The following is a 15,365-nucleotide window of genomic DNA, read 5'->3' on the forward strand; positions in this document are numbered from 1 at the left end:
GTCCGATCTTCTCTAGCATCTTCTATTATTTACAGAGTGCCTGCTGCATGCACACTTTTTAACTTTCATAGGGCACTAGTCAGAAGGAGAAACACACACACACACACACACACACACACACACACACACACACACACACACACACACACACACACACACACAAACAAAATCAATTAAGAATACATACACTTGGATGCTCCACAAGAGTTGCGTGGGTACTCACACTCATGTACACACACACACACACACACACACACACACACACACACACACACACACAGTTTTGATGAGCGTTATCTAATTCACAATGACTGCCCTGCTCCATTACCCACAATCCTTAATGCTTTTTTAATGTGTGTCTCACTCACTCTCTTGCTTTCCTGCCACTCTCTTCACTAGAACCTGCATCATTAAAAAATTTTTATGAATGTGAAAAAAGGTGATCGGTGTTCTTCGTATTTATTTTTCTTTGACAACTTTAAAGCAAAAAACAAATGAATTAAAGTGATTATATATAACAATAACTGCAATTATTATGCAGTGTAATGTTAAAAAACAGCGGTGCAAGAAAGTAGAAAACAACATAGCTAGCTAGATAATTTACCAAACCGCTCTAGAAAATATCAACTAGCATCCTGAATCCTGAATGAATCAAGAAAAATCTTGGGAAGTTAATTAAATAAGAAAATTTCACAAAACACAACATTTTAATTCCAACAAGACTTAAGTCACATAGTAGAATTATTAAAATATTTTCCAAATTATACAAATTCATTTTCACTCAGTCATTTTTAGCAAAACAGAACAGTACATGATAAAACAATATTGGAATCGTAAGTGTGCAGTTTTACTGAATATCAGCACATAAAATTTCGTCTGCACGTAATAAGTCTGAGTATGCTGAGTATAAATATAATATCAAGTGACTAACCTTTTAGAACAACTAACAAATCGATTTGGTTAATTAATAAAAACGGGGGATGTGGTATCTCAGTGATCAAGGATTTGGATTACTGATTGGAAGGTTGCTGGTTCAAGCCCCAGTATTGCCAAGGTGTCACTTTTAACCCTTTAACCCTTGTTGCAGTGGTGCTTTATCATGGCTGACCCTGCACAAAATAATTTCACTGTGCTGAAATGTACATGTATAAAGCAACTTTACCTTTCAAAAAAGCCACAGCGAGAGTAGAGCGTTAATTATTGCTAGGTAAACAAAAGACTGACTGACATCTTGTGCAAAAAATACAAAGTGATATAAACAATGAAATTCTCAGTATATACAAATAAAACTCAATTGAATTGAAATAGAATTAAAATAAACCAATATCAATTTTGTTTTATTAAATACCGCTACTCTCAGAAATGCTGGACCGGAAGTGGTTGTTGCAAAACAATTGTGTTCCATAGACTCAAAAAAAATAAATTGTACAGTATGTGCTGTTTTCACATCCTATTTCACATTTTGTTATAATAACCTCTGCTCTTCTGGAAAGATGTTTATATTAAATTATGAAGTGTATTTGTGGAGATTTGTGTTCATTTAGCCACAAAGTCAGAATCAAAGTCAGGTACTGATGTAGAGTGAAAAGGCCTGGGGTGCAGTCTCCGTTTCAATTCATCCCAAAGCTGTTCAGTTGAGTTGAGGTCAGAGCTCTATAACAGCTCACTCAGGACCTTCCACTCCAACCCACATAAACCATATCTTGCTGGAGCAGGTTTGGGTCTACTAGTTTCTCCTAGAAAATGTAATGCTACTGCATCCAAAGACAACCTATACAATTGTCTGCCCCCAACTTTGTGGTAACAGTTTATAAACACATATGGTTGAAAAGGTCAGTCTATATTGTATAGAATCATTATATTCAATTTAGTTGAATTTCAATTAAATAGGCAAACATTTCTGAAGAAAGTTTCACTCATATGTTTCTCTCTGTATATTTCAGTCTAACTCAGTTTAGTCCAACTCCCCAGTGCTACACACAGACACACACACACACACACACAATGTGGTGTCATGATGTATTCAGCTCGCTGTCACATAGATTTAAAGACGATTGGGAGCACGGCCCTGAAAAAACAATCCAGTTTATTTATGAAGTGACCTTACAATTGGACCCTCTCATCTACTTTCAGTCTGACATGATTAATCTTTCTCACTCATTCAATACTAAATAGAGATTACTCGCATCCCCCTCTGCCTCACACACACACACACAAACACACACACACACACACACACACACACACACACACACACACACACACACACACACACACACACACACACTTACACTTTGTTCTGTCAGTAAATTTATCAAACCACAAGAGCAGCCATATAAAACACAGTGAGTCACGAATGAATATGCATGAGGTTTAACTATTTAACTTACACAAACAAACACACACACACACACACACACACACACACACTCCCTGTTTTTTAATTAACATTGCTTAGTTATCTCCACCCTTAGCTTACGTACATGCTACACCATATGGAACACTCCAATACCAGCACACACACTGCCACACATACACACCCACTCACACACACTTTCGCATGCCTGTGGGTGATGCTTAATGAAATTGCTCCTATGTAGAGGTTTGCTGGCCAGTAAACAAACAATTACTGATTAGCACAAACACAAACACACACACACACACACACACACACACACACACACACACACACACACACACACACACACACACACCACAGTGGTTCTCTGTAGGCTTTTGTAATACAAACAAAAGCTATAACAACACTCTCTGTGATTTACACAACACATGCGCACACAAACACTCGAGATGTACACTCTGTATGTCTATTGTGTATATCTGTAGCATACACACGTAAATTTGCATGTTTATCACATTACCTAAAAACTACCCACAATGCAGTAGGAGAGAGTGAGAGAAAAAGTGTGTGTGTGTGTGTGTGTGTGTGTGTGTGTGTGTGTGTGTGTGTGTGTGTGAGAGAGAGAGAGAGAGAGAGAGAGAGAGAGAGAGAGAGAGAGAGAGAGAGAGAGAGAGAGAGGAGATAGTACTATAAAAGGTTATGAAAAAGACTATAGTCAAAACACACACAGACACACACACAAACACAGTTTCCATTAGACCAGCTCCAAAAGCAACATGCTTTACTTCTCTCTTCTAATACTTCCTTATCTTAATGTATCTATCTCTTCTCTTCTTTCCTTTTTAAGTCAAGTCACTAAAATTGTAACACTCTTAATTATAGTTACAAGCACACACACACACACACACACACACACACACACACACAGACCCCTGTCACAACTCCAGTTCACTAGTACAGATTCTTTCAACCTCTATCATGTTCAAAGCACATACCCAGAGTGTGTGTTCAGTTCTTTGAATGTGTTCATAAGCAGGATCTGCTGCAGTGTGCAGTTATGGCTGATGCGGTGATTCCTGATCGGGGCTTTAATTTGCACACTGGGGCTTCTGATGCATCCTAATAGGTGCGCAAGTGCTAATCTTACACACGCGCCGACAAGAAACGCTTGTCATAAAGCACATCACCTGAACTCCTATGATCAAAGCCCAGACCTTCTTTTCAAAGGAAACTTGAAAAGGCTGTATTCGGAATCGACTCATATTGGTTTTACAAGCTTGCAGTTGAATGGTGATTGGCAAAAGCTGAAAAGAGTGTTTTTGGTTATGTACCTGAAAACAGTGTCATGTTTTTACATATTCTCTATTAAGGATTTAATTGTGGCCATATTATGTAATGATCCACTCCAATGAAGTGCTGTAACAAGTACAAAGTGTCCTAAATTATTGATGTGCAGTGAGATATGGTAGAGAGAATTGAGAAGATTGAGAAAAGTGGTCAGCTGCATCCCATACCCGGCCATGAGGCATGGATACACCATGATTAGTAACGAAGTAAATGTAATTCAAAGAAGTGGGGGGGAAATATGCAAAAGATAAAGGTGTGTATGCAACTTTATCATCTCGTTATGAGGACAGTATAAGCTAATGCATTTAATAAAATAGGCTAATAGCTTTATATCATTTAGGCTATGCTGTGTTGCCTGCTATGCTTTTATGCATAGAGCAACAATATTTCTTTTAGCTTGTATAACATTATAATTTATAGTATTTGTTTTATCATAATGTGTGTAGCAAAAAACAATTACAGCCTAACTAGTCTAGTTGGATTGTAGTTAACCTAGCACTTATTGATTTGGGGACCTTTAGTTGAGGTGATATCATAAAGCTTTATTTAGCATTTTCTCTCAACTCAACTGATTCTTACTTGTTACAGCACCTGTGGCCTTATTTGTGTGATTATTTTAATAGATATCAATCAGTGTTTGACTTATTAATATAATTTTATTAATAGATTGATGTGTTAAGTACAACAAGTCTTTTCACATAAACTGAGTTGATTAAGTGAAAGTCTTTTGATAGAAATCATAATAAGACATTATAGCCATAATTAATTATAGTACTTGGATACCTAAGCACATTTGAATACAAATACCTTTGTACTTTTACTCAAGTAAAAGTTTAAAGGGAGCACTTTTACTATTACTGGAGTCATATTTTACCTACTGTATCATTACTTTCACTCAAGTACATGCTTTGTATACTTCATCCACCACTCCTGAGCATTATTATTTTTGGGCATTATGGTTTTTAATAAAGACATAATGATAAAATGATGGCTAAGCAATTATCAGTAGCAACCATAATAAAGTGTAATATCAGCACATGCCTACTTTCCAACATACCTCTGTTCCTTCAATGTTCACACAAGTGGCCACTTGCTATTTGAAAAGAACTGAATGCCCTAGAGCTACATCACACCTGGAACTGCACCACAAAACACCTGTCCAAACAGCTGTAAGCAGACAAACAGCCTCAAAAACATGGACGAGCTACATGTAATGATACTTTGTACGTTTAGGCATTAATCAGTTTTAGGCAACACATACCGTACAGTCCACAGTCTACAATACATTCTCAGATCTTTTGCCAGGAAGTAACTGAGATGTTGAGGACCCCAAAAAATGTCTCATTGATAGGAGTGACCTTGACTTCAAGTGACACCCGGGTGAGCTTAAGAGTGGGCTGTTCAAATTCAAACGCACACTGGGTGCATTGTAGGACGATCAGGATCTATAAGAAACCATTGTGCCTGCATGCCAGAATCTTTACGAGGCCATAGAAAGTGCAGAAAAGAACACAGTCGGTTATAATGAACTCAGACTGGAGCCTCAAGTCCAAACAGCTGGAGCTCAGCAGGGACATTTACATTCAAACGGTTAGAAACGTGTTTCCACTATGCCACAGTTCTACAGATACCGAAGTTACAGAAAAGGCGAAAGAGTTCTGGGACTCCTAAGAAATAAGTGGTTCCTTGATTCCTTGTTTCACATTTACATCCTCTAGAAGTAATGTAAACTACATCGTATTTGCAGCTACATCGTTTCAGTGTTCATGAAAAAAACAACTAAATTTGAAAAAACAGCTCAACTCGAGTTTATTATTCAAAAGCATAGATCAATCAGTGATGTTTTGTATGCAAAACTCCACGCAGTAAATTTTTCTAGTCCATAGAAAATGCATCCCAAGAACTAAAACATCCCTCAGTTTCTATTGTAGAAATGAGGGCATTTGCTTTAAATACTTGAGTATGCACTTTAATTATAGGCTGTTTGGGGCGGGGCTTCTAATCGCCAGAGTACTTACTCGTTACAACATTCCTTCTGAACTGTGGATTGATTGCACAATTCTGTCAATTTTGACATAAAGGTTTTCAAATCTGCAGGAATCTCAATTCGCTAGTTTTTTTTTTTTTTTTTACAAAATTTTGTTATATATGCCAATCCAGAGGAACAGTAATGCAGAAAAACATACTACAAACAAGGAGCAGAGCTTGCATAAGAAGATCGTTAGTCATGCAGGACAGCACACAAAATGTTTTTAGCGCAGGCACTCACACTCCAAAGGTGAGCTAATTACAGAGCCACATTGTTTGCCATAGCTTTCCTATGAACGTTTTTTTTTTTTTTGGATTATTAATAAACATAACATTCCTCTGCTAAGAGTTACAAACATATAAACAGGAAGAAACATGACAAATTGACTATGTTACCCAGCATGTTTCTTTCAAATGGAGACCACATTGTGCAGATAGGGATGGTTCCACACCAACAGTCTAAAGATCCATGAATTTACCAAGCAACTCAAGAACTTTGAGGATGGACTTGGACTGTATTTAATATAAACAGTCTACTACAAAGGCTCAGGACAACAGTTTGCATGAGCAGTTCTGCATTTTAAGGGCCTATCACTTAACAGCTAAACAATGATAGAACTTTAATGAATAGACATTCAGGGCCACCCAGATGTGGATGGGTTCCCTTTTGAGTCTGGTTCCTCTCAAGGTTTCCTCAGGCTATCGCTGGGAGTTTTTCCTTGCCACAGCCGGCACTGTCCCACTCATTAGAGATAAACTTACAATTATAAGGATACAATATTGGCACCACACTTACACCTCTATAAGTGATTTATCTGTGTAAAACTGCTTTGAGAATATGTCCTTTGTTAAAAAGTGCTATATAAATATAAATGAATTGTAATGTAGTGCTGTGACTGGATAGCTTCAAGAGAACAAAGGGATCATGCTTATGGACCACTCCCCATAAGCATGAACGAATTCACACTTTAGTAAGAACAACAAAAACTGAGTCTGGGGAAAAAACAGCAGTGTGGAAGCAGACTGAAAGGTTACTCAGTGTCTAAAAAAAGGTCCTTAGAATGTAAAAGTGTAGGAAAAAGTATTCAATGCGGATTAAACCATTGAAAAAAGGTCTGAATAGTTAACCTGCAATTCTTCAATGACAAACTTGTGAAGACAAGCGTTATCAGCTTTTTTAATTAATCATACATTTTAGGAGCAATTCCAGTGTCAAAAGAGAACAGGAAACACTTGTAGGAAATTAAATATTTAAACATATATATATATATATATATACACACACACACACACACACGCACAGATTCACCATCAGTGCCGTTTTTTTTCTCTGTAACAGCTGGGTAACAGACAGCGCTAAGTGCTCCTGAGGTCTAGGAGATTGATATGGACTGTGTGTTTGTGTGTGTGTGTGTGTGTGTGTGTGTGTGTGTGTACGATAAAGGGGAGCGAAAATTAATCTGGGGTCTGATACCCCCCTTCGGGATCAGCTCAATTAACGACCCATACCGGCTGAGGCACCAAACTAAAAGCCAACCGCTCCCTCCCTCTTTTCCTTTACACCCACTCCCTTCCTTTCTTCCTTTCTTTTTTCCCCCTTTCTTTATCTGCACCATTAATACACCTCCGATCACACTCTTTCTCTTTCTGTTGTTTCCAAGAGGTGAGGTGAGGGAACGGAAGGGAAATAGAGAAGAGAAGAGAAGAGAAGAGAAGAGAAGAGAAGAGAAGAGAAGAGAAGAGAAGAGAAGAGAAGAGAAGAGATTGTTGTTTGATGTAGGGGGTCACTGTGTGTAAGTGTGCGTGGAAAATCAGACAGAGCTACTGAATGACAATCCAGAACCGTGTGTGTGTGTGTGTGTGTGTGTGTGTGTGTGTGTGTGTGTGTGTGTGTGTGTGTGTATATGTCCATCATGTGCTTTGCAGCTGTACTAGCAAACTCTGTTCCAAAAGCTCAGAGTGAACGTTTATAACCACTAACTAAAGCTCAATGTAGAAAACACACTCTTGGCAAATCCTAACACAAACACACACTGATACACTCACACACTCATCATACACACCTACAGACCAAGTCCAGCAGCCAGACTGCTTCTATTAATCTATGGAAGGACTGCACTGATTTTTGAAGAACAAAGTGATGACTCTAGCAATGGCCATGTTGTAAAGTTTAAAGGTAAAAGAACAGTGTGTTGATTCGCTCCAACACACACACAATACAAGAACTTTTAGAGCTATAGTTTCAAACTCAACACAGCTCCTTCACAACTTATGGCCACATTAAAATCAATTAGCAGTCATTATAAAGCACTCCAAACAATAATTAACACTAAAGGCAAGTAGAAGAAACAGTGCTTTTTGATTACAGAAGGCAGAATGAAGTCAGGAGCACACACCCGGATTCTGCTCTCATCCTTCTTTACACACACTGAGCTTTTGTTCACCATGCACCACTCTGCAATTAGCTTAACTGAGTTATTTTAGCATTTAGCACATAACACATACACACATGCCTCTAAACACATGCATACACCCACTGACACACACACACACGTGTCCACCATCAAGCACTTCATGCAATGCAGCCAGAAAAATAGTAATTAAGCGTACACACAGTCAGCTGTGTTTATAGCCAGTAAAAGAATGCCATGTTATTTAAGTGGAGAGACTGAAAGGACAAAGTCATACTGTCTCAGGCAAAGGCCTCTGTGTGTGAGCATGTGTGTATGTTTTAAAGGAGTAGTCCAGCATTTTTTTTGTAAATCAATCTACCAGCCTCATCTTTGGCGCATGTGAAGTCACCAGGCATCAATTTGACACTTTTTTCCAGAGAAAAGAACAGAAAAGCTATTAATAAAATATACAGAGGAAGTAAACGTCTAAGGGGTTTTGAAAAAAGAAATATTTGTGTGAAACATTTGTAATTAGATTAAATAAAAAAAAAAGAAGTAAACCATAAACTAAAATCAACCAATGTGTGTATTTGTGTCAATGACAACCCATGCTTACTTTCTCCTTAAACCTTTACAAAATATGAGGAATAACACACAATGTGGCATACGGTTAGGGGAACAGTAGACATGGTGGTGTCATGAGGTTACTATGTACACACAGTTGCTCTGAATTTGACTATTTTCCTGTACCACAACTTCCTAAGTGTTTTATCCCTCGTAGACCACAGCATTCAAATATCCAAAAAATAATTTATTAATAAATAGTTACTTTTGGTGTTATGGAGACAGGCTACTTTATGTTCTTACAAATATTATAGCAGCTATAAATGGTCTTTCCTTCTTCAGTTTTTCTAATTCTCTATCTCTTTTAAGTTAATAAATACAAAATAATTATAATAAAATAAAAAAAACATAATAATAATTCTTTTCCATGAAGGTTCTCCTGTAACTGAGACTATTACTAGAAATTCCTTCCATTAAGCTTCACCATATCTAAAGTGATAATGTTTTTCCTGTACCACCATTTCCTCAAGTGTTTTCCCTCTTACACAACAGCATTCAATTACTCATAAATTAATTATTCAATAAATAGTTACATTTAATGCAATGGAGACAAGTTACTTTCTGTTTATACTAATATTATAGCAGCTATAAATGGTCTTTCCTTCTCTATTATTGTTTCTCCATAACTAATAATGGTTTGTCATGAAGTTTCTTCTGTAACTGACACTAAAACTGGAGACTCCTTCCATAAAGCTTCACCATATCATTATGATAATGTTTTGCTTTGTTAGTAAATAATAAATAATAATAATAATACAGTGATAGATAGATAGATAGATAGATAGATAGATAGATAGATAGATAGACAGACAGACAGACAGACAGACAGACAGACAGATAGATAGATAGATAGATAGATAGATAGATAGATAAGTTTGGCCAATCAGATTGAAGTATTCAACAGCACTAGGGTAAACAAAAAAGTAGTTATAACATAAACTACTACGAGCTCTTGGAATGCAGTTCCTCATGTCAGTAATCTGTCATATATTTCATTAAAAACGTATCAAATTTTGATGATGACAGCCTTTTGATTTTTGCGCAGACACGAGAACGACTTTCACTTGTTTTTTTCTCGTTCTCCTGTTGCGATAAAGAAAAGTCAATATCACCCTGGCAGAAAAGAGTAAATATTTCAGACAATACAACTTGAGAGAGATCCCAGATTTACTGCACACTATCTCTTTCTCTCTCCATTCACACAGACATAAACACACACTTCTCTCTTTATCCCTCTCTCACTCTTATTTGTCCACACAGGCATTGTGTCTGTGTCCCAGTATGGAGTTAAAGGGACATCTCTGGACAAACTATAGAAGCACGGGATGCATAACACATACTCACGCACACAACAGATCTCACACCACATGAAGTGAAGAAAAAAGTGCAAAGATAGAACATTGTGTGTCAAATAAAATAGGGAATGCAGGTAAGAGGAAAAGTGTGTACCTGTTTCAGAGAAAAAAGAAACACATTGACTGCATACAAGCCAAAAAAAAAAAAAACAGATGGTTCCACATTTCAGATGCCCACTCTCATAATCTCAATAACTCTGCCCTCTTCAGTGTAGTTTTTAATAATGTGAAGAAGTATTATATGTTTACATATTTACAGGTGTGTGTGTGTGTGTGTGTGTGTGTGTGTGTGTGTGTGTGTGTGTGTGTTTTCAGATTTTCTATTTTTCTGAGACCATATGAATTTTCTGAAATACAATTCAATAGTTCATTTACATTTAATAGTACAATTCAATAGAGAATCACACACACACACACACACACACACACACACACACACACACACACACACACATACAGCTATTCTAGAAGGAACCAATAAAATCCTTTCTCACCTTTGTACTGCTAATCTTTCACAGGAAGTATGAATGAGCAAGTGAGTCAGTGATTGTGTGTTTGTGTGTGTGTGTGTGTCCTCAGCCGAGTGCCGCTGCGTTTCTGACAGGTGCCATGGTCCCGTAGACTCCAGGGGAACGACAGGCTCTCTCTCCCTCACACACTCTTCCTCTCACTATTTAAGAGGTGTATGAAAGAATTGAGATAGCACTCAACTGCTGCTGTACTCTGTGTGTGTGTGTCTGTGTGTGTGTGTGTGTGTGTGTGTGTGTGTGTGTGTGTGTGTGTGTATATATATATATATATGTGTGTGTAAAAGTGCAGAATTCCAAGGGTCCTTCTGGAAAACACGTCTTATTGTTCCTTCTTGCTTCTTTCTTTTTTTCTGTCCCAGAAATGAATGGTCCCACGCACTGCACTTTTTTTTTTCTTTCTCAATAGCAATATCTAGTTTTTCAGTTTTTGTTGTTGTTGTTCTGAGTCCCCAGTTCTTTGTGCACCACTTGATGTATTGGGTGCATTAGACTCCTCTGTCGCCACGTCTGACTCTACTTTGGCTCTTGCGCCGTCTGACTTGGTCCCTGCTACTGCAGAGCACTCCTGCTCTCTCTCTCTCTCTCTCTCTCTCTCTCTCTCTCTCTCTCTCCATTCCTCCCACTCTCCCTCCCTTTCACACTTCCACCCCTCCTTCTTTGGGCCACTCCTTCTTCGATGGCAGGCTGCTCTGGGTGGAGACTGGACTAAAGTGAATGACTGCATCTCTCTCTCTCTCTCTCTCTCTCTCTCTCTCTCTCTCTCTCTTTCTTTCTCTTTCAGTGCAGGCCTGGGATGCTGAACTTCCATATGTTTGTGTGTGAATCTGTGTTTGTGCGTATGGGTGTTAAATGTAGAACATTCTGCTAATACCGGCAGTTGTCTTCTATATGGTACCTAAGTAACACCACACTTTTTTAAATGCTTGTGTGCATGTGTGTGCGTGTGTGTGTGTGTGTGTGTGTGTGTGTGTGTGTGTGTGTGTTAACCCGATATCCACAACCTGTGAACGACTGTTTAATAGATGGTTCGATTCAAGCACAGAGTTAATCATTTACTTGAATGCATTCTCAAGGCGCATGTGCAGATACATACACAAATACACACATATAAAACACACACGTCATTTTGCACACATCGACCAATGAATCTTTCTAGCATTTGTTAGATAAATGCAAGGTGGACCTCAAACATAAGGATAGTAATCATACATATTTTATTGATTTCATATGCCTCACATGTTGCACCGTAGAAATAAAATACTTATTTATTTAATGTGGTTACACACTTTGCAAAATCCAAGAATGCATTATGCTGCTTTAATCTCTAAACAAAAAACAATCAGTATGATTGAAATGTATTAATCGCAATTGATATATACTCTGGTTATAATAAGATCTTACACCCCCTTTTTAAACTGACAGAGCACTGTGATGAAATAAATCTATAAGTTAGAACACATTGGATAAGTTTTAATCTTTATTAATAATTTTTTAAATCTTGTTTGTAATACAACACTCAACAAGTCTACCAACGTGATTTGACAATTTACTTCCATTTTTCTATGGAAAAGTCTATACAGTTTTTAACAGGTTTTAAATACGTTTTAAGTATTTTTTAAGAGGCCTGAATTTTTTTTTTGCCAAAATAGACAGCAGAAACCTGAAATATGTATACTCTTGGATGCATAATTTTTATATGCAAAAAAAGAAAACGAAAAAACATTAAGCGAAACATAAATTAAGCATTACATGTTTGAAATGAAAGTTTTTGGGTACGTTTTATATTTATGACCTATAACTTGTAATGCCATTTAATAATAATAATATTATATAAAATAATAGTGATAATTTTAGAAATAATAATAATAATAATAATAATAATAATAATAATAATAAGAAGAAGAAGAAGAAGAAGAAGAAGAAGATAGCACATACCTTTGGCTCTATGTCAATATATTAAAGACCTATGAGCACAGGGAATCCTACAAATTCTTTAAACTATTATTTACAATCAATAAATAGATTCATAATTCTAAACCAATAAGAACAAAAAATATACACTGCATGTATTACATTATGTTAAATTATGTAATACAATAAATGATTTAATGCTAAATGGCTTTCTACCCCTAGTGTAAGTTGACTTTTGAACCCTTCACACTGCACACTGTAAAACCTAATCTCAATTCCTAAACACTTCTGTGCTTCACTCTTGCACCATCCAGTACTCAACAATCACGTCAGCCAGCTCTTAATGATTCATACCGGCAATGATGTGGTGCCACTAATGGACAACCTCCAAGGAAACTCTCTGATTGTGTGTGTGTTTGTGTGGGTTTCCCAAGCCACGTTATTTGATACTTTGACCAGGATAAATTATTGTCTTGGACACCTAATGGCATCATCAGTTTATAATCCACACCCTTGTTATGCATTACACACAAGTACATGTGAACCGCCATGTCACACCTCCTTCCCCTTCTGCTTTGGACTATCTGCAGATTAAAATACAGACAGGGACTTTAAAAAAAGAGTAATGACAAAAGTAATGAGGCACCTGAATTTTTCAATCAGATGTGGTTATTTCCAAAGCTATTACCACAAGGTTGGAGGCCCACAACCAGGACACCCAAACCTGTTCCAGGAGGACAATAGTCCTATGCACAAAGTAATCTATAGGGAAATATGATTTGAATCAATTAGAGTGGAAAATTTTAAGTGGCCTGCTACTGAGCTCTGACCTCAACCCTATTGAACACCTTTGGCCTCATTTAAAATGCTGACTGCAACTCAGGCCTCATCACCCTACATCAGTACCCAACATTACTGATTCCCTTGTGGCCGAATGAGCACAACTCTCCTCAAGCACACTCTAAAATCTAGTGGAGCATCTTCCTAGAAGAGTGGAGGTTATTATAACAGCAATTGGGGACTTAATGTGGAAGGCGATGTTTAAAAAGCACATAGCAATCATACTAAGATATAATTATTTGCCTGTTATTGCCTTAACAGCATCCAGGTCTTGGTCACAATAGTTGTTTCATATTTTTGTCAATAAAACAGTACAGTGACATCACAATTTAGAGAAAACAGTTTAGCAGAAGTTAAAAGAGTCAAGTCTGCCTAAAGTGTCTCACACACACACACACACACACACACACACACACACACACACACACACACACACACACACACAACGCTTTATCAGTTTAATAACTAATCGCATAACACTGCTCCTGAGTTACACATACACACCCCGTTGTAATCAGACACTTCTTACTGCAGTCCTCATCTGTGGCCTCATTATGGGAAAACATCACATACTGATTTTACATAACTCCCTCTGCCTCTGCCTCTGCCTCTGTCTCTCTCACACACACACACACACACACACACACACACACACACACACACACACTTTTGCTCTCTGATCAATCTAAATCTGCAAAGGAATTACAGCCTTCAAACACAGCTATTAGAGTTGCACAAGCCAGTGCACTCTTAGTGCCGGTCCCAAGTCCGAATAAATTGGGAGGGTTGTGTTAGGAAGGGCATCCAGCATTAAACATCAAAATCAAATATGCGGATCACAAATCAGAGTTTCATACCGAATTGGTCGAGGCAAAAATTGTTAAAAGAATGGAAATGGCAGTCGTAAATACTTATTTTAAGAAGAAGGAGGATCATAGGATATAAGAGATGAAAAAGGTGCACACAGGTGGACAATGTTCTATGTAGGAGATGCAACCTGAAGGAGATTGGAGACTGTAAGGTGTTGGCAGGGGATAGTGTAGCTAGACAGCATCGGCTGGTGGTCTGTAGAATGGTTTTGGAGGTGAAGAATAAGAGGAGGAGATTTAGGACTGAATAAAGAATAAGATGGTGGAAACTAAAGGAGGAAGACTGTAGTGTGAAAAGTCTGTAGGGGAAGTGCAGGAGAGCATAAGGAGAAAGTGGATGGCAAAATAGAATTGGGATTGACATAAAGATGAGAAAAATAGGCAGGAGTATGAGGAGATGTGGCAGCAGGTAAAGAATGATGTGGCGAAAGCCAAGGAAAAGTCATATGAGGAGATGTATGAGAAGTTGGACACTAAGGAAAAAGAAAAGGATTTTACTGATTGGCCAGGCAGAGAGACCACCCTGGAAAGGATGTGCTGCAAGTTACAGCAATAAAGGATGGAGATGGAAATGTGTTGACTAATGAGGAGAGTGTGTTGAGAAGATGGAAGCAGCTGATGAATGAGTAAAATAAGAGAGAGAAAAGTTTGGATGATGTGAAGATGGTGAAACAGGAAGTGGATAGGAGAAAGTGAGAGCAGTGATTAAAAGGATGAAGAGTGGCGAGTCGGTTGGACCAGATGACATACCGGTAGAAGCATGGAGATGTTTAGGAGAGATGGCAGTGGAGTTTTTGACAAGATTGTTTAACAAGATTCTGGATAGTGAGAAGATGCCTGAGGAATAGAGAAGGAGTGTGCTGGTACCGATTTTTAAGAATAAGGGAGATGTGCAGACCTGCAGTAACTACAGGGAAATAAAGTTGATCAGTCACATCATTAAGTTATGGGAAAGAGTAGTGGAAGCCAGGCTGAGAAAAGAGGGGACTATCTGTGAGCAACAGTTTACATGTTTAATGCCGAGGAAGAGCACCACAGATGCAATATTTCCTTTAAAAATGTTGATGAAGAAGAATAGAGAAAGTCAGAAGGAGTTGCATTGTGTGTTT

The 15,365-nt window shown here is 37.8% G+C and overlaps 1 protein-coding gene across 1 annotated transcript in view; it reads right to left on the minus strand.

The window, feature by feature from the left end:
- Window positions 1-11,186, minus strand: part of sema3b (sema domain, immunoglobulin domain (Ig), short basic domain, secreted, (semaphorin) 3B) — a 47,508-nt gene extending 36,322 nt beyond the window's left edge. The window contains exon 1 of the mRNA XM_046870593.1: window positions 10,601-11,186. The gene's annotated coding sequence lies outside the window, so the exon portion shown is untranslated. The remainder of the gene's footprint in view (window positions 1-10,600) is intronic.
- Between the last annotated feature and the right edge of the window lie 4,179 nt (window positions 11,187-15,365).

The sequence above is a fragment of the Silurus meridionalis genome, chromosome 17 (assembly GCF_014805685.1).
Source record: "Silurus meridionalis isolate SWU-2019-XX chromosome 17, ASM1480568v1, whole genome shotgun sequence".
Lineage (NCBI taxonomy): Eukaryota > Metazoa > Chordata > Actinopteri > Siluriformes > Siluridae > Silurus > Silurus meridionalis.